Consider the following 18061-nt stretch of genomic DNA (forward strand, 5'->3'; position numbering starts at 1 on the left):
ACACGCCCACACTCATTCCAAGGAAGCCATTAGCCACTTCCTTCTCATGACCAATTAGCACAGCCAGTGAGAGCAGCCAGGTGGTGAATTGCCTGGCAAATGGAAGAAGAGCATATTCACAGTTGTGTTGTTTTAAATTTCGAACCTCTGCAGTCAGGATCTCTTATCTGCTTTGTCTCCAGACTCAGGAAATGGATATTCTTGGGGTGTCAGGGGAGGACACAAATAAATCTGGAAAGAATTTTCAAATGGTTCCATGTTATGGTGAATAAATTGGATGTTTCTTCCTCAAAACTAATTATCCATATCATAAAATCATACAGATCAGATTGAATTATAGGATCACCTATTTTAACTAGTCTAATTAGAGAATACTGTTGGGGAAGAAAAAACTCCTCTTTCCTCTTTCCTCTTAGGTTCTGTAGCTGGGATCTGCAAATTAGATGGACAAAAGCTAGATTAACAGGAGAAAAGGCATACAAATTTTATTTGATGCTAATATTTTTAATTTTTATGTGTATGGGTTAATATTTTAATTTTAACACACATGGAGGACTTCATAGAAAAGAAATGAAGTGGTTAAACTCAGGGGGCTTGTATACCATTTTAACAAAGGGCAAAAAATTTTTTGAGAAGGGAAAAGACAGAAGACAAGGGTTTTGGTTTCTAGGAGTGGTAAATCATGGGAAGGTAAATATATCGGAGAAACTAATGTAAGATAAAGCAGGGTTTTATTTCTGCAGACTCATCTTGGTGACGTCTCCATCTCCAGTGATAAAGGTTGCTCTTCCCTTCCTGGTATGAGAGAGGGGAGAACATCTTCACCAGAGAAATTTATGACCTGCTTTTAGGCAGATACGGGGATGGCAGATTGCCTTTCCTGTGTCTGCTTTTTCTCAATTGCCTTCAGCTCAAAATAATCCTTATGCCAAAGTGGTGTGTTTTTGGATGACATATTTTGATCCCCTTCAATATTTTAAAAGAAATTTAGTTACATTACCCTCAAAACTATAGAAACCCAAAGTGAGAGAAAATAGAATCTTGCCCCCTGAAGACACTGGCAGATTTATTTAGGGAACAGAGAAGGATCATTTAAATAAACATTAAATTAATAATATACAAATGAGGGCTTCTAAAATCAAGACAAACATGTTTTTCTGTTACATAAATTAGATGTTTTCCCTCTGATCTTTCTTGCTCAGCAAAACTTCCTTTACAACAGGTAGGTCAATTATTACATACTTGCAACTAGTGAGGTTGAAATAAATTATGGTTGATGTGACTGCCATTATTAAAAATCATTTAGGAGGAAAAAATATCTTATTTCTAGGTTTCCTGAGAAGCTCGGTTTTAGAACCCCTGTGAATAGAGGGGACCTTCCAGGTGCCTTCATCCCATGACACCTCTGCACAGCCAGTCTTGTATGTTCTGGACAGAAAGCATCAACTCCAGATCCGGCCACCTTCTGCGGTCCCGTTGCTGATGAATTTTAATGGATGCTGAGACCGGCATTCGTTCATGTCTAGGACCACGAAGAGCAATGCTTATTTAGAATGTTTCCTTCCAAAAGCCCAATGTTTTTGAAATCACATTAAACGTACTCTTCCCATCTCCTGAAGCATAAAAAGAGGAAAATGAAATTAATTTCATCACAGGCATATCTCAGAGATATCGTGGGTTTCATTCTAGACCACTGCAATAAAGTGAAATCCCCATAAAGTAAGTCACACAAGTTTTTTGGCTTCCCAGCGCGTATGAAGTGATGTTTATTGTCATCTATTAAGTGTGCAATAGCATGAGGTCTAAAAAAACAATGTGTATACCTTGATTACTTTCTTGTTAAAAAAAATGCTAACCATCATCTGAGACTTCAGGGAGTTATAATCTTTTTGTATAAGTAACATCAAAGATCTCTGATCACAGACCATCACAATAAATATAATAATAATGAAAAAGTTTGAAATACTGAGAGAACTACCAAAATGTGACACAGAGACAAGAAGTGAGCAAATGCTGCTAGAAAAATGGTGCTGACAGACGTGCTAGACACAGGGCTGCCACAACCTCCAATTTGGAAAAACCGCAGTACCTGCTAATCACAATAACGTGCAAGACAATAAAAAGTATGCCTGTACATACATAAGCAAATCAGGCCGAAATCACAGAAAACTGGATAGTTAAAAGTAGAGAGTTATACCTACTGCAACATTCAAAAGACTTTTTGTCTTTTGGCTCTTAGGAGCTTCACAATTTTCATAACTTTTCAATAAACAACTCTTTAAACTAATGAAGCATAAAGGAATAAAGTCAAGAGAAGAAATCACTGTTTTCAATAACCCAAAGTTCAAATCAGATTTTAAAACGGGTGTTTGTCTACCTGCTTTAGGATGGGTCAGCACCTTGGGTCAGGACCAAGTGCCCGGACAAGGGGGACATTTTTGGTCAGCATCCAGCTGACTGAAGTAGGCATTCCCCTCCTACAGGGTAGAAATTAAAAGATGAAACACCTAATCCTAACAACATGCCAGCGGCGGCTACGAAGCTTCAGAACCATGAGGGTTTAAACGCATCCAGGCTGAGGGTGGTCTTAGCGGGAGCCCTCCCACCAGGAGGCCAGTTTAGGCAGAAAGTCTTCTGCTTCAACCCTCTCTTTTAATGGTTTTCCTGCCCTCTGCACGTCCATCCATCTACCTGCAAACAAAACACAGGCAGGCAGCTCCCAGGCTGCTGGTCCGGAAGCAGGGGCCCCCAGCGGTCACTAGGAGCTGCAGAATCTCTGCCTCAGACCAGAGGTCTGTTATCCCTGGGCTCCCACCCACAGACCCATTTTCTGGGAAGAGTAAAAGCAAAATCAAACAAAAGAGCACTATCCTCTGTTCCTTTCTTTTACATTGAACTGCTGGCCTGATGGCGTTTTACAGTCTGGAGCTGAATGAGGATGACCTCAGCCAACTCCGGACTGTATTAAAATAAATGTAAAATAAATTCAACAGGCCCTGACTCATGAGAGATAATGGAAAGTCTAACTGCTCCAGGCGAATGTAAAAGAACCAAGATGGGGTCTATTCAGCGCTGAATTATGAGCCCCAAAGATTACCCTGAAAGGCGGGCTCCATCAGGCTCGAGCAAGCCAGTCACATAGGGAATCCGAACGTTCAAGGCCAAATCCGGAGTTTTTGTCAAAATTGTCTTCCAGGACTGTAAATCCACACCCTCTCTGGACAACCTCTGGGAAATTTCACTGTGTTAATACATGCGAGGCGGCCCGCGTGTGGTGGCTTTGAAACCCATTCTTTATGTCACACCTCGACTTGTTTCCATTCCTAAAGTGGCTCTTTCCTTGGCTGAGAGCAGGCCCAGAAAATATGAGGGTGGAGAGGGAAAAGCTCCTCAAGGACCCCACCCCACCCTGCTAGGGGTAACTCCCTACCGCTTAGGAAACTTACCTGTTTCTGTGAAGGGCTCCACGTCACCGCATGGAGCTCCCAAGAGACTAAGAGGATGTGTAAGTCTGAGCTTCAGGGTCAAGAGAAACCTAAGTCATCACTTTCCTCAAAAGTCTGATGCCACTGATCCGATCTCAGAAGGGAACAACCAGTAAGGGAGGACGAGGGCGGTCTGATTTTGCACCTGGAGTGGGGGGTTGAGATTAAAGTGCACTGCGGGAGGGGCTGGATGGCCAAGGTCGCTCTTTGCCTGCACGGGGTCTCCGGCAGCGCCCCTAGCCCGGCACTGAACTTGGGTCTGTCCCTCTTCTCGGCCCCGCGGGGGCTCCCCCAGGTCACAGAACAGACCCAGTTACTGGATCCGTGGTCGCAAAGCCAGGATTCCCTCCCGATCTGCCGCCGCTCAGACTACTTTTAGAGGCTCAAGTTCAGGACTTGAGTAAAAATAAACACGGGCTATAAATAAGCCGGGGAATTTCTTCAAGGCCCAACCGCGACAAGGAGAAGGTGCCACCGCACAAGTGCTCACTTGAAAATTTCTCAACGCGTAAAAATAACTTTGATAAAGGCGCGAAGACGCCTGGCTCAGGGGAAAGGAATGAAGCGGAGCCGAGAGCACACTTCCTGCGCCGCGACCGCCGGGGCCCCTTTCGCGGGGGGGCGGGGCGGGGGGGCGGAGGGAGCGGGGGCGGGGGCGGGGCGCGCTGGCGGCGGGGGCGGGGCGGGCGGCGCACGCCCACGGGGCGGGCCCGCGTGACTCACCTCCGGCTGCCCGCGCCTTAAAAGGGCAATCGCTTCCGGCGGCCGACTTGAGGGGGGGCCCACCTCACTCCCACGGGGGTAAATGGCCCTAATTTCCAAAGGGCCCCCACTTCCACTCCAAGGCTGACCCTGGCTCGAGCCCACATTTTTCAGCCCCTCCCCCTCATTCCTGTGTCCCCCTCCCCCTCCTTCCCCTCTCCCTCCTCTGAGACTGTAGTTTCAGCCCTAAAATATTCTCGAGCACCTTTTCCTCCTCCCAGATCCCCATCTTTTAAAAATGCCACCCTTCAAATGATCAGCGCCCTCCTTTTCCTTTTCTTCAGCCTCAAACTTCTCCAAAGCTTAGTCTGCGCGGGCTAACCCACCGCTGTCCGGCTAGCGTCTCGCACTCTCCGCAAAGTAGTCTTTTTAAAACAAGGGGATTTTATTTCAAACAAAGTTGCCAGAACATTACAAAAAATCTCCCCAAAACCTTCGCCCAGCTTTTCCACTTGGGAACATTTTGCCACTGTCGCTTTATCATTCTCTCTCTTTCTATGTGTATGTATTTTTTTTCTAAATCATTTGCAGGTAAATTGCAGACAGCATGTCTCCTTATCTCCAAATAATGCCCAGTGTACTCTGAGCTGCCCAATCCAATGGCCTGGCAGGGTTCATTCGCTTGACCCTTCTGCCTCTGTTCTCTCTGTCTGTCTCTGTCTCTCCCTCCTCTGATTCTCCCCTTTCCTGGGGCCCTCTCCCTGCCCTCATAGGTGGGTCTCTCCAGGGTCTTGCCTCCTGTCTCATTTTACAGCCTCTCCCTGGAGGAGACCATGGACTCTGACAGCATCAGCTGTCACCCATCCTCAGCGAGCACTGACTCTTAGCCTGGGCCCCCTTCTAAACTTCTACCTGAATGTCCACTGCTTCCCAGAAACCACTGCCTGATCCCTCGAAGTCCTTCCATTTGTTGTAAAACTGGACGTGCCAAAGAACTGAGTCATGGTTCCTGCACCGCCCCCCCCATGCCCCTCTCTGCAGGACTCTCAAGGGGAAACCTCCCTCTGAATTCTGCCCCCTCCAGCCTCTTGCCCAGTTCTTGGTCACACGCCCTGGCCTCCTCATTCTGACTTTCTCTCATCCACCTCCTCTGTTCCTGTGACCTGCACCTGGGTCAGACCTCCATCCTCACTTGCCTGTTGGCTGGGCTTCCCGCCTGGGGCCCCTCTCCCACCCTTCATCTCTACGCCGCTATGACAGCTGCCTTGATGCGATCCAAGGTCTCTCTTGATTGAAATCACTGCCCCAAGGTTTGCCCCTGGGGTTCCAAAAAGCAGACTCTTGGGTCCCTGAAAAGGTATTCAAATGTTGGGGTGGGGAGGGGAGCATTTTCTGGGAAAAGGCTTATACGTTTCATCACATTTTTAAAAGAATTTGTGACCTCTCCCCCAAAAGAAAAGAAGCAATAGGCTTTGTGTTAAGGTTCAAATTCCTTATGGGGTCCAAGATCCCAGAAGCCAGTTACGGTGCCTCAGGCCAGCTTTCCCAGATTTGCTGGTCGCGAGAGTGGACCCAAGGCACCAGGTAGAAATTCAGACTCCCTGGCCCCATCCCCTGTGGATGCTGATTCAAAAGGTCTGATGGTGGAGTCGGGATGGGGTGGAGGGAGTCCCAGGAATCTGTATTCAACCAGCAGGCGAGTCTAATGGAGAAACACTGGGCTAGAATCAGCCAAGGACTTTCTTGCCTCCGGACCTCTGCATTCAGTGTGGCTCCCTCTTTCTGGAATTTACACTTTACCCCACTCCTCCATTGATAAATTCCTACTTATCCTCCGATGTCCAATTCAATGTTAGTGCCTCGGGTGAAGTCTTCCCCATCATTCTTGTGTTAGGGAGGTGAAGGCAAAGCCGCTGTAGCAAAGAGGCCCCCGAATGCAAAGGCTTAACTGAGAGAGATGCTTCTCTTCCCTCTCCCGTGAGAGCCCGGTCCGTGTGGGCTGGCGAGGAGGCCCTTCTCCCGCAGCTCACCCTTCTCATTCCTGTCATGTTGCGGGCTTTGTACGAACTGCTGTGGTGGAAGCTACGTCCTCGCCACGCCTGTCAGGCCAGAAATGGGGAAGGGAAATGGGGGGTCAAGCCTGATGACCTGGTGTTTTAAATCCCTGCCAGGACGTTGCACACCTGATGGGGGCTCACATCAGCCAGAACTTGGTGACATGGCATGGCTAGCTGCAAGGGAGGCTGGGAAATGTGTTTCTAGCAGGGTGGTCTTGTGCCTGCCCCCGACAATCACCTGCCCTAGTAGCAATAATTGCCATCTGTCTGCTCTGTGGGAGAACCCAAGCAAAGATGTGTTAGGCACTTACTATGGGGCAGGCATGATATGGCCATTTTCCTACATTATCTTTTAATCTTTTTTTTTTATTGGAGTACAGTTGCTTTACAATATTGTGCTAGTTTCTACTGCACAGCAAAGTGAATCAGCCGTACGTATACATATCTCCCCTTTTTTCTGGATTTCTGTTCCATTTAGGTCACCACAGAGCACCGAGTAGAGTTCCCTGTGCTATACAGTAGGTTCTCATTAGTTATCTATTTTATACGTAATAGTGTGTCTATGTCAATCCCAATCTCCCAGTTCATCCCACCCCACCCCACCCCACCCCCATTATCTTTTCATCTTCACAGTACTTTCCCCACACTGAGACAGCTAGGAAAGACCTCCTGAGACCTGCTCTACTGAAGTCTTCTCACTTGGGGCACCGGCTTAGGTTATTTTTTTTACATGTCTGCCTGCCCCACTGAGTATGTGCTTAATAAATGTTACGCTAAGTGGTGAATCAGAGTGGGATTAGTAAATAAACTCGTGGAAATGACATAATGCGTCATCTCATTGGCTCTTTTTGTTTATCCCCCTTTGTCCCCTGAATGAGAATTAGCTCTTGGTCCCTGCAGGAGGTCAGGCAGAGTCGGGATGCCTACCTCAGGGTTGCTGTCCAGGACCCTTCCCCATCCTAACATGCTGTGTCCCTCCTCCACCTTAACTATGACTTTCTCGTTGGTGATAATTCAGAGCGTGTTCATTCTCCCACTCTATGCTGAGTGCCTCCTGGTCCCGGATCCTCTCCGGATACTGGGGAGGCTAGGAGGAAAAGACACATCCACAAGAAAATAAACAACAGTAACTCAGACAGAGATAAGAGCTGGGAAGAAAATAAAATAGGACAAGATGAGAATTGTGTGCCTGAGGGCAGGGAGGACCTCTCCGAGGAGATGACAATTAAACGGAGACCTGGAAGAGAGAGGGGCAGCCATGGGGGGCTTTCCCAGCAGAGAGAACAAGCTCTGGGTGGAGTATCTGAGGTTCCCCAAAGCAGCCAGAGTGGCCAGAGCAGAGCGGGTGAGGAGAGAGAGACAGGAAAGCCAGGTCAGCGCCAGGTGGCACAGAGATGCACAGACCGGGGGGGTGGGACCTGTTCTAATGGGAGTACAAGTCACGTCCAGCTATGAGCAGGCCAGTGATGTAATTCTATCTAGATTGGTGGACAGTTATCCCAGCTGCTGTGTGGAACGTGGATTTTGTAGAGCCGGAGTGGAGACGGGTCACAGGGGGGGAAGATGTTTGAGTGGTTCCCCCAAACACGTGATGGAGGCTTTGGCCAGGGTGACGGCATCGGAGGCAAGAAGTGATGGATCTGCTTTGTAGGTAGCCCATGGGTCTTGCTGAAAATGCTTCTCCCTAGAGAGCTTCCCTGTCCTCACCTCCTATGGTGTTAATACTTATTCATTACCTCCTCTGAAATAAAGGGCCCACAGCACAGGGTCTTTATGGTGATCAGTGTGATGGCGCCCCTCCCGGGAGCTCTAAGGCTGCATCTCGTCTTTGACTTGGCAGATCACACTCGTGGCTGGGCTAGTCAACTTGGCCTTTTCACTCTTTGGGAGATGGTCATGGACATTGGCCCTGTCTCCCTCAGGCTCAAGCCCATTAGAAAGACAGACAATGAACAAATAAAGGTACAAATACACCAAAAATGCCACCTATGAGGAGAGGTGTAACACAGCGCCAGGAGGACATACAAGAGGGGCTTTGACTCACCAAGAGCAGTCAAGGGAGGCTTTGAGGAAGCACTGCAGGAGCTGACACCGGAAGGAAGGGGTGGGCTGAGGGTGGAGAACATGTGGGCAGGGTCAATAGCTTGTGCAAAAGGCTCTGGGGCAGGAACGTTTATCAAGCAGAGAGCAAGGAAGGTAGGATGGGTCCAAGCGTGGGTAGGTTTGTTTGCCACAGAAGAGAGAGGCATTCCTTTGTGATGTCTGGGTTGTCTGTGAGGATGAGAAAGCAGATCAGAGGCTTGGAGAGCAGAGATGGTTTGATAAAGGTATTTATTTTTTAATTGAACTATAGTTGATTTACAATATTATGTTAGTTTCAGGTGTACAGCAAAGTGATTCAGATATACCTAGATCTATACATAGATAGATATAAATTCTTTTTCAGATTCTTTTCCATTACAGGTTATTGCAAGATAGTGAATATAGTTCCCTGTGCTATACAGTGGGTCCTTGTTGTTTATCAATTTTATATATAGTGGTGTGTATCTGTTAATCCTATACTCCTAATTTATACCCCTTCCTTTCCCCCTTGGTAACCGTGTCTGTGAGTCTGTTTCTGTGATAAAGACATTTTTAAAACAGCATTTCACAGACTATTCCTGATTTGAAGAAAAGCTATGTCACCGAAAATGTATATTTGACCTAAAGATGGTAAGTTTTATTTGATAGTTTATATTGATGATCCAAGTTCTGAAATCTGTCCACTAGCCCCAAAGCAATCATTTAAATCAGTCCAGCATGTATAAGCACCCATGGCCCTGACATCCTTGCTTAGGATTCCTGGATAGTTCCACAGAGGGAGAGGAAGAATGGCCCAGTCACTCATTCAATTGTCATTTTATCCTGGTGACAATCCCAAGCAGTTTAAAGTTTGCCAGAAAAGTCTACAGTCAAATCAAAGGAGATCTTCCACGTCTCCTGGTCCAGGGACCACACCTACTACATTTTTCTTTATCAAAAAGAGAAAACAGCCCACTAAGCTAGTGAGAATCAGAGAAGACAGCCCACTAAGCTAGTGAGATCTCACAGCCCACTAAGCTAGTGAGATCTTCCACGTCTCCTGGTCCAGGGACCACACCTACTACATTTTTCTTTATCAAAAAGAGAAAACAGCCCACTAAGCTAGTGAGAATCAGGTACCCACTAGAATACAGATGACAACCCCCCCCCCAATTTTTTTTTAAACTATTAACTTGGTGCACCTTGAAGAAAGTAAGCCCAGCCTCCCCTCCACCTCTGCCCTACTTTTTAAAAAGAGTTCACTGGGGAGAAATTGCCCCATTGCAAAACTTGTGAAATGCCTGCCAGTTAGAGAAAACTTTCTATAACCTGAAGCAATATGGGTGTAAAAGCAAAATCAAAATCAACAAAAAAACTGGAGGGAGGAAGGTGCTTACGTACATCATGCTTTAAAATGCAAATAATTTTTTCTTGATTAAAAGATAACACCTGACTTAACAGAGAAAAAAAAAATACAGGCAGAGTCAGGGCACAAAAATTAAGATTTTTTTCTACAAACCCTAAAATCATTTTTGTTGGAGAAAAATGCCGGGGGTGGGGTGCATTAGTGCTCAATTTCAGAAGGGTAGATGTGTTGATACATAATGACATCCCAAACCCTTTAACCCTGGGGATTTATCCCAAGGAAATAATTTGAATGAAAAAAACCGAGTTGTATGCACACAGATGATTATTGCTTCATTATTTGCAATATTTTAAAGAAGTTAGATTTATTCTGGCAAGAATGGGAGTAGGGTGTCAGGTATGAGTCAAATGGTCTGATGGCATTTAGAATTGATGAAGGTGAGGAGGATGGATTAAGGGGTAGGTGAATCAGTGTAGACAAGAGATGAGGAAGGTTTGACTAAGGCTGCACCCTCAAGGTTAGAGAGGAGAACTTAGTCAAAGAGATATTTAAAGGATCATTTAAATGTGCAGGGAGAGGGAGGGAGGAATCTAGAATGACAGTTTGGGTGGATGGTGGTGAGCCCAAGAAGGAGAGTGCAAGTGAGTGAGTCTGGGGTCTGTCTCTCTGCCTGTCTGACTGTCTGGGGGCTGGAGTGAAGGGGTGGAAGGAGTAGGCAGTTCTGATGCTAAGTTTGAACCACCTATGGAATAAGGAGGCAACGGAAAATGTAGGTCTGAGCTGAGAGAGGAAGGTGGCTGGAGATAAATAACAATAAATAAACGTTTTCCATAAGATGGGGGAGGTCATGCGTGGCTCCCTCCTTTCCTCCTCTTGGTCTTCATCCCCTTGGACCTTTCAGAGGCAGCTGCTACTGCCGACCGCCTTCCGGAAGGCGTCTCTTCCATCAGTCCCTGAAGCCACACCTCCTTCATCTCTTCTTCTACCTCTGTTTCTTCCCTTCCCATTTTAAAAATTATTTAAAAGTAAATATTTCTCCCCAAGTAATCCATTTTTCTCCTGTAGGGAAGAAAAACTAGAAAATACAGATAATTAAAAAGAAAAACTAACTCAATATACTGTAATAGCCCACATGGGAAAAGAATCTGAAAAAGAATAGCTATGTGTAGATGTATAACTGAATCACTTTGCTGGACACCTGAAACTAACACAACATTGTAAATCAACTCCACTCCAATCTAAAATAAAAATTAAAAGAAAAAGAAAAATTAAAGTCACAAAGCATTTTGATGTATATCCTTACAACTCTTACTCACTCTTCAAGGGCTACCTGCTAACCTCGCTGGGTTTCCTCCCCATCACACACACTCAGTGCAGCCTCTTCTGATGAACGTTTATCAAAGGTGGAACTAAATAATTATTTGCAGCACTACTTTTCTAAAAAGCTGAATTGTTTAATGAATGTATTCATATAATGTTATTTTTTACCAAAATAAAACCAATTGGTAGATAATTTTTTTAGTGTATTTTCTTCGTGTGTTAATATATCATGGATAATCTTTACACATCCATCTCAATCTATGTGATCCTTTCTGATGCTACCTAGTATTGAATTCAGCTGTATGGCTGAGCCAAAATTTCTCAACCCTTTATTAGGATATTTAAGGTAGGGACTTCCCTGGTGGCACAGTGGTTAAGAATCCTCCTGCCAAAGCAGGGGACGCGGGTTCGAGCCCTGGTCCGGGAATATCCCACGTGCCACAGAGCTACTGAGCCCACGTGCCACAACTACTGAAGCCCACACGCCTAGAGCCCCTGCTCCACAACAAAAGAAGCCACCGCAATGAGAAGCCCGCACACCGCAAGGAAGAGAAGCCCCCGCTCACGACAACTAGAGAAAGCCCGCGCACAGCAACAAAGACCTAACGCAGCCAGAAGTAAATAAATAATGAAAATAAAATAAATTTTAAAAAGAGGATATTTAAGGTATTTCCAAGTTGTTTCTAATCTACAGCTTTATACATACATCATCTCTACTTGCTTGTTTGATTATCTTCTAAGAAGAGAATTGTTAGGTCAATGAATATGCCAAATTTTCAGCTTTTGATGGAGGTTGGAAAATTGTCTTCCAAAAAGTCTATCCAATTACACATCCACCTTTTTGCTTTTATAAAACTTCTTTTTTCCTGTTACGAAAATAGTGCATATTAACTATAGACAGAATGCAGATAAGCAAATACAGGAAATGTGGGGAGCCTATGATTCCAGTAGGCTACTTGATAACCCCTGTTAGGTGACTTTGTCCCATATTTGTCTAGGTGGATGCCCTTGGGAGTCAGACTTTGGCTTGAGAGCCAGGTTTACCATTACTGACAGGGTGGCTGCAGGTGACTGCTTAATATCTCCAAGCTTCTGTTTTCTCACCTGTAACTGAAGATGACGATAAGAGGATGGCACAGGTTGTCAGGATGCGTGGCAACGTGTAGCTCAGTGTCTGGCACATTACAAGCTCTCAAGCCGTGCTTCTTTAATTCTGCTTGCACTTTGCTTTCCTACCCCGGTGATAAAAACAAACATCTTCCCTTGTATCAAGTGGACACCTCTGGTCTCAGCTTTTACCTGAGCCCCGGGCCTATAGCCCTGATCCCAGACTGTGAATAGCACCCATGGTATTTTGCTGGTATCAAGTTTTCTTTTGGTTCCTAGTCAGACTAGTTACAAGTTCCTCCTCCCCATCTGCCTGCCCCGTCTTACCCACTGTCATCTGTCCTCAGAAGCACCCAGGCAGGAGTCACCAGAAGACCTCCCTCCCCCTCCCACAGTTAACTGGTTCTAAGAAATTGTGTCATTCCTCAACACGGGGCATGGCTGGAGTCAGACCGACCTCAGTGGAAATGCTGGCCCTGCTGTTTACACGCTGCATGCCCGGGAGTAGTTGCCTCTCTTCTCTGAGCCTCTGTTTCTTCATCTGTAAGATGGGGGAATAGCAGACCTACCACTTAGGGCCGTAGTTCTGATGGTAAAGGGAGACACTAAGTGCTGAGCGTCTCCAAGGGGCGAGCTTCGATGCGCCCTGTTAACGGTTATTGTTGTCTCTCACGCTCTCTGGCCTTTGTTTATCCGTCAAGCGCAGTCCCAGCCCACTTATGGCACAAACACGGCCTCCCACCTTCAGCCTTTCCCAGGCCAAATTTCACTGTGCTGCCCGCATGGTCTTCCCATGGCGTGCCTGGAGCTCGTCATTCACTCAAGACTCTCGACGGCTCACGACCGCCTACAAACTAAAACCCGAATTGTCCCTGCACAGTTCTCATGGCCCGTGTCTGTTTCCAGCCTGTTCTCTCCTCCACCTGCACCCGCCCACCCACCCTGGTTTCTGCCTCTCCATCTCTGCGTTGACCTCCTGTCTGTCTCCCCTGCGCTTTCCCACCCTTGTTTGTGATGGTCCCACCACCTGGATGAACACCAGTAGCCCAGCAGTTCTCCCAGCCTGGCTCAAACACCCCTCCTGCAGCTGGTCCTCTCAGCCCTCCCCCAGGACATTCAAGGCCTCCTCCCCTGAGCCCCACCCTTGGTGCACCTCCCACTGTCCTCCACTGCGCGACCTGGAGTGTCCATTCCCCACCAGGACTCTGTGCCCTTCAGGAAGCAGATACCCTTCTTGTCATCTCTGTGTCCACCGCCACCGCCCCAGCTCCCCTCCACAAACCCCCAATGTTTGTTTGTTAACCGCATTGTTAATAAATAACATTCTCCTGGGATTTCAATGTACAAAAGTTTACCCACAGGCCAAAGGCTCACAGAGATCATGTACCTTTCCCGTGACTTATTCTGAGATGACAAGTTCATAGAGTTTTTAAAAACTGCGATACCCATCACCCGAACTGATGCGTCATGGATGCTGTGTACGTGTGCCTTGACTGTCCCGGTACTGTGTTCTCATGATGATGAGATGAGCACAGAATGTACAACACGTATGTCTTTCTTAGCCCTGCAGAGGCAAGAGAACAGTTGCTCATGACACTTGCCCACTCTCCCTCTAGGGCAGGATAACCGGGCTGTACTATAAAGAGAAGGGTGGGGCTCGGATGTGGACTCCTGCCCTTCTTTCCTAAAGGCATGTAAGTTTCAAGTAAGTTTCAAGTAAATCTGCCCTGTCCTGTTGGGAAAGATGATGCAATGATGAGAAAGGAAGTGGGGAGTTGCCTTCCTACTACGAGCAAAGGAATGTCATGTCGCTGGGCGCCCTTCACATTCCCAGAAATATGTCGTGGTTGAGAAGGTGATGACTCAGAGTTCCCTCGGTCACTGAGCCTGAGCAGAGCTAAAGAGGAGAGGTTGGCGGAGAGCGCAGCCCCTGTTTGGTGCCAAGTCGGCGTGTCCCCCACGTCTGGGGGCCACCCTGGCACTGGGCGTGTGGAGAACAACCACATAAACACAATGCCGTTTTCTCAGAGCTGGAGCGAGGGCTCCACAGGGCACACGTGTCAGTGCTCAGCTGTCCAGACGTGCCAGACCAAACTCCGTGGATTCAGCTGGGGTTCTGATTATTCCTTTTGCGGAAATGGGAGCCTCCGTCCTTAGAACAGGGCCCTGTGACAAAGTTCCTCTCTGATTTTCAGAGACCTTGGAGCTTTATTCTAACTTGGCGATTCCTTCCTGGTCTTCTTGTTTCCTCCCTCCCTCAATCTCCAAATTAAAACTTTTTCTAGTAGAAAGACCTGGAAAATTATTTCAAGGGCAAGAACTTGGCAATTGTCCCTGAACACGAAGCACATGGTTTGCAGGGGTTTTGATGTTCCAGAGAAGAGCCACTTGTCCCTTCCACCCATCTCTGGGCGCCTGGCCACGGGGCTCATGAGTGGCGAGATGGGATCAGCCTGCCTCACTGGGCAGAGGTTTTCAGAGGGTTCCTCTAACCCCCAGCCCCCCCGCTCCATCCTTAGGCAGGATCCCCTCTGCCAGCCTATGGCAGTCACTGTTCCAAGGCCCATAGCCCAAAGCGACGCTGAGCAGTGGACACCCCCCAGGTGTTATTTACAAAGTCATAGTTACTCACCTGGAAGAGAGAAAGTCAGATTCCTCAAGGTCACCAGTAAGAACCTCACACCCACCAAAAGCAAGGGGGTGCAACACAGGCTCTGAAGGATCCCTGAGATGCTCACCAAACAAACATCAGTTTGCCACGAGAAGCCCGGAAGGCGGCAGGCGGGCACCGTAGCCCTCCACCTCCTGCAGCTGGTGTACCTCAGCAGCTCCTAAACTCATCATCACTGCAACCGGCTCTGCTCCGTGACCCGCGGGCTTTTGTCCATGTGGCAACTAAGGTGATAAAGAGACAGCCCTGCCTGCACCACCTGCCTCCGTGGTGGGGGTCTGGAGCCCCCCGGACGTGAATACCAGGCAGTGGAGTGGAGGCCAGAGGCTAAGGGTCTGGAGCTGAACAGCGTGGGGCTGGCTCCCAGCTCCCCAGTCACTGAGCTCTCTGTTTAACCTCTCTGGGCATCACTGAAACTCTCTCTCTGGGTCCGAAGACCAGAAATTATAACAGGGTTGTAATCAGGGCAAAATAACTCCCTATTTTTGTGAAGTACCTACAACAGTGCCTGGCACTCCACAATGCTTAATGAATGAATAAACACAAGATTCCTTCCTGGGGAGCGTTTAGCGGCAGGCACGGCCTTTAGATGTGGGGCTCCCCGTCCTAGGGCCTGAGTCTTGCCCCTTGGGGTCGCTGAGGGTTAAATCCCACGGCTCCATAAAATGAGTGTTAACACGAACTGAGCCCAGCAAACAGCAGGGAGGTCTGAATCAAGTGAGACTCAGAAGGGAAGCTCTGTGCCATCAGAAGATGCCACCTTAATTGGCAAAACTCGTCTTTCTCAAATGGAGGATTCAGATGGATAGGGAAGGGGTCCTCGGCAGCCCTGTTTCCGTACCTCGCAGAAGAATGTTCCTTCTGAGGGCGAAATGGGCTTTGAAAAACCGTATTATTCTCCCGCTAACCTGAGAATTCTTTCAGACACCAGCTGAGATTGAGTCCACCCCCAAATCTTCCATCTCCGGGGTCATGCTGGTTGGGAGCTGCAGCCCCACCCCCTGCCCTCCCAGGAAAGGTTGTAGGTAAAGACCACAGATAAGAAAGGCTCAAGCTTGCATCCCTGCACGACCTGGGCCTCTGTCACCCCAGGGCCACTGCAGAGGTCCCAGCCTGCTCACCTCTGGCCAGACTCTGCTTCCTGGGTACGTGGCGGTGCAGACACACGGGATCCTGTGCTCAAAGGAGACCCACGCTTGGGGTTTCATGCTCTGCAATCTCAGTCTTGAACTTAATAATTTTATCCCTGACCTTATGGTTCGTAAGTGAAGTTCAGTGGGATGACAGAGCGTGTGTTTGGGGCTTGGAGTCGTACGCACGATCATACGGTCCACTTGCCGTGGGTCCTTGGCTGCCTGCGGCCCTATTCCCTGGTGTCCTGGGGGACACGGGTCCCCTTCTCTGCCCCTGTCCGGTGACCACTGATGATACCCTCTGCCCCCAGAGGGGCCTGGCCCCAGGCAAGAGGAGTCACAGGGTTCCCAGGCACCTGGTGGGTGGTGGTCTGTACGCCCAGAGAGGTCTGTGCTGACCCTCGACCCGAGGAGGTACCCCATCAAATAGCAAATGAAAAACACCACGAGAGGTCAAGAGAGACTCCATGGGAAAAAGGACAAAGCTTTTCTCTGGCTTTTTGAGCAAGGAATCCTGCATTGTCACTCTGCCCCGGGACCCCACAAAGGATGCAGCGGCCCCGCCTCAGGCTGTAAATCCCTGCCACCGGTGTCATCTCACCTCGGCTAGAAGGGTTGGCCTGGCCGATGCATTCAGGTTCCCGTATTTTAGAGTTTTGTGTGTTTTGTGTGTTACAAGGCGGAGGGCTCCCTCTCATGCAGAGCTGCGTGGGGTGCTGGGGCGAGCTGGCTTACTTGTCCCACTTGCCAGGGTCTTTGTAGGCCTGTGGGCTCGGCCACCACAGCCAGAGGCCCAGTGTCGCCTGCCCCAAGCCTGACTTCCCACCTGTCAAAAGAGATGAGGCAACGCCAGCTTCAAGATCTTTTCTAGATCTAAAGGCATCTCATGGTTCCAAGCACACGACAAGGCCCATTTCCTGCTCTGAAAACCCAGAGTGGGAGGTACAGAATCCTCTGGTTTCCTGGCAACAAAGAATTTTTACAATTATGGGCAACAGAAAACCATGTTTTCCGTCGGGATGCGTGAACGGGGTCCATGTTGGAAGTGCTGTTCTGAGATCCAGACGTAGCGCATGAGAAACCGCACAGCATCTCGGATCCTGGGCTTGGTGGACGGTGAAAGGAGAGGTTAGTAAACATCCCTTCTGCTGTTGGGCGGGGTAGAATAAGGAAGGCCACGTACAAAATTACTGGACTCCTCTCTGTGACGATGTGCCGTAATTTTCGCTCTTTAAAAATTTTGTAGTGTTGAGACAGAAAGAGACCCACGGACATAGAAAACAAACTTGTGGTTACTAAAGGGGAAAGGGCAGGGAGGGATAAATTAGGAGTTTGGGATTAACAGGTACACACTACCATATATAAAATAGATAACCAACAAGGACCTACTGTAGAGCACAGGGAACTATATTCACTATCTTGTAATAACCTGTAAGGGAAAAGAATCTGAAAAAATTATATATATATATATATATATATATATATATATATATATATATATATATACATACAACTGAATCACTTTGCTGTACACCTGAAGCTAACACAACATTGTAAATCAACTATACTTTAATAAAAAAATAAAATTAAAAAAATGTTTGTATTATTGGGAAATGGATTAAAAACATGAGGCTTAATTTAGCATCGTATCCTAAATCAGCCAACATGGTGTGGATCCCAGGGCCCACCATGGGCTACTGATAGAGAGTCGTGTGAGGTTTGTGCCCACGGGAGCCTTCATGGTTAACATTCTCCAAAAGACCACGGAAATATGCTTAGAAAAGATGTAAGAAAGTTCCAGATTGGTGGCTGAAGTCTCCCCTTCCAGATCATCACGTAAGTCCAAAGTAACCCAGAAAATACCCACCGTGCTCCGTGTCCTGGATACTGTCAAATTTCCCAGCAAGGAGATCTTCAGAACACTGCAATCCTACTGCATCCAGGCAGTGGATTTCCTGGGCTGCTTAGTTCATCCAAACAGATGTGGAGAACCCACACCTAACAGCCAAGTCCCTTTTTTCTGCCCAAATCTGTGACAGTTTTCCACCCAGAAGGGACTCAAATTTGAAATTCCCTAAAATTACTTTTACTTTTCCCTCGAGTGGGACATAGATTCTAAGAAACAGTATTATCACCTCATTAAATGTGTTGGTAAGTTT

General features: G+C 47.6%; 1 long non-coding RNA gene across 2 annotated transcripts; it reads right to left on the reverse strand.

Moving 5' to 3' along the window:
• Positions 1 to 216: 216 nt before the first annotated feature.
• LOC309664219 lies at positions 217 to 4091 on the reverse strand. 2 transcript variants are annotated; one of them, XR_014265681.1, is made up of 5 exons: positions 3447 to 4091; positions 3098 to 3228; positions 2378 to 2477; positions 347 to 1613; positions 217 to 231 (listed from the first exon to the last, which is right to left on the reverse strand). It is a non-coding gene; the product is annotated as an uncharacterized lncRNA (long non-coding RNA). The 2 variants fall into 2 exon arrangements; XR_014265682.1 differs by lacking the exons at positions 217 to 231; positions 3098 to 3228 and having other exon boundaries at positions 1037 to 1613.
• Between the last annotated feature and the right edge of the window lie 13970 nt (positions 4092 to 18061).

This window comes from Balaenoptera physalus, assembly GCF_965194825.1.
Source record: "Balaenoptera physalus genome assembly, chromosome: 1".
NCBI lineage: Eukaryota > Metazoa > Chordata > Mammalia > Artiodactyla > Balaenopteridae > Balaenoptera > Balaenoptera physalus.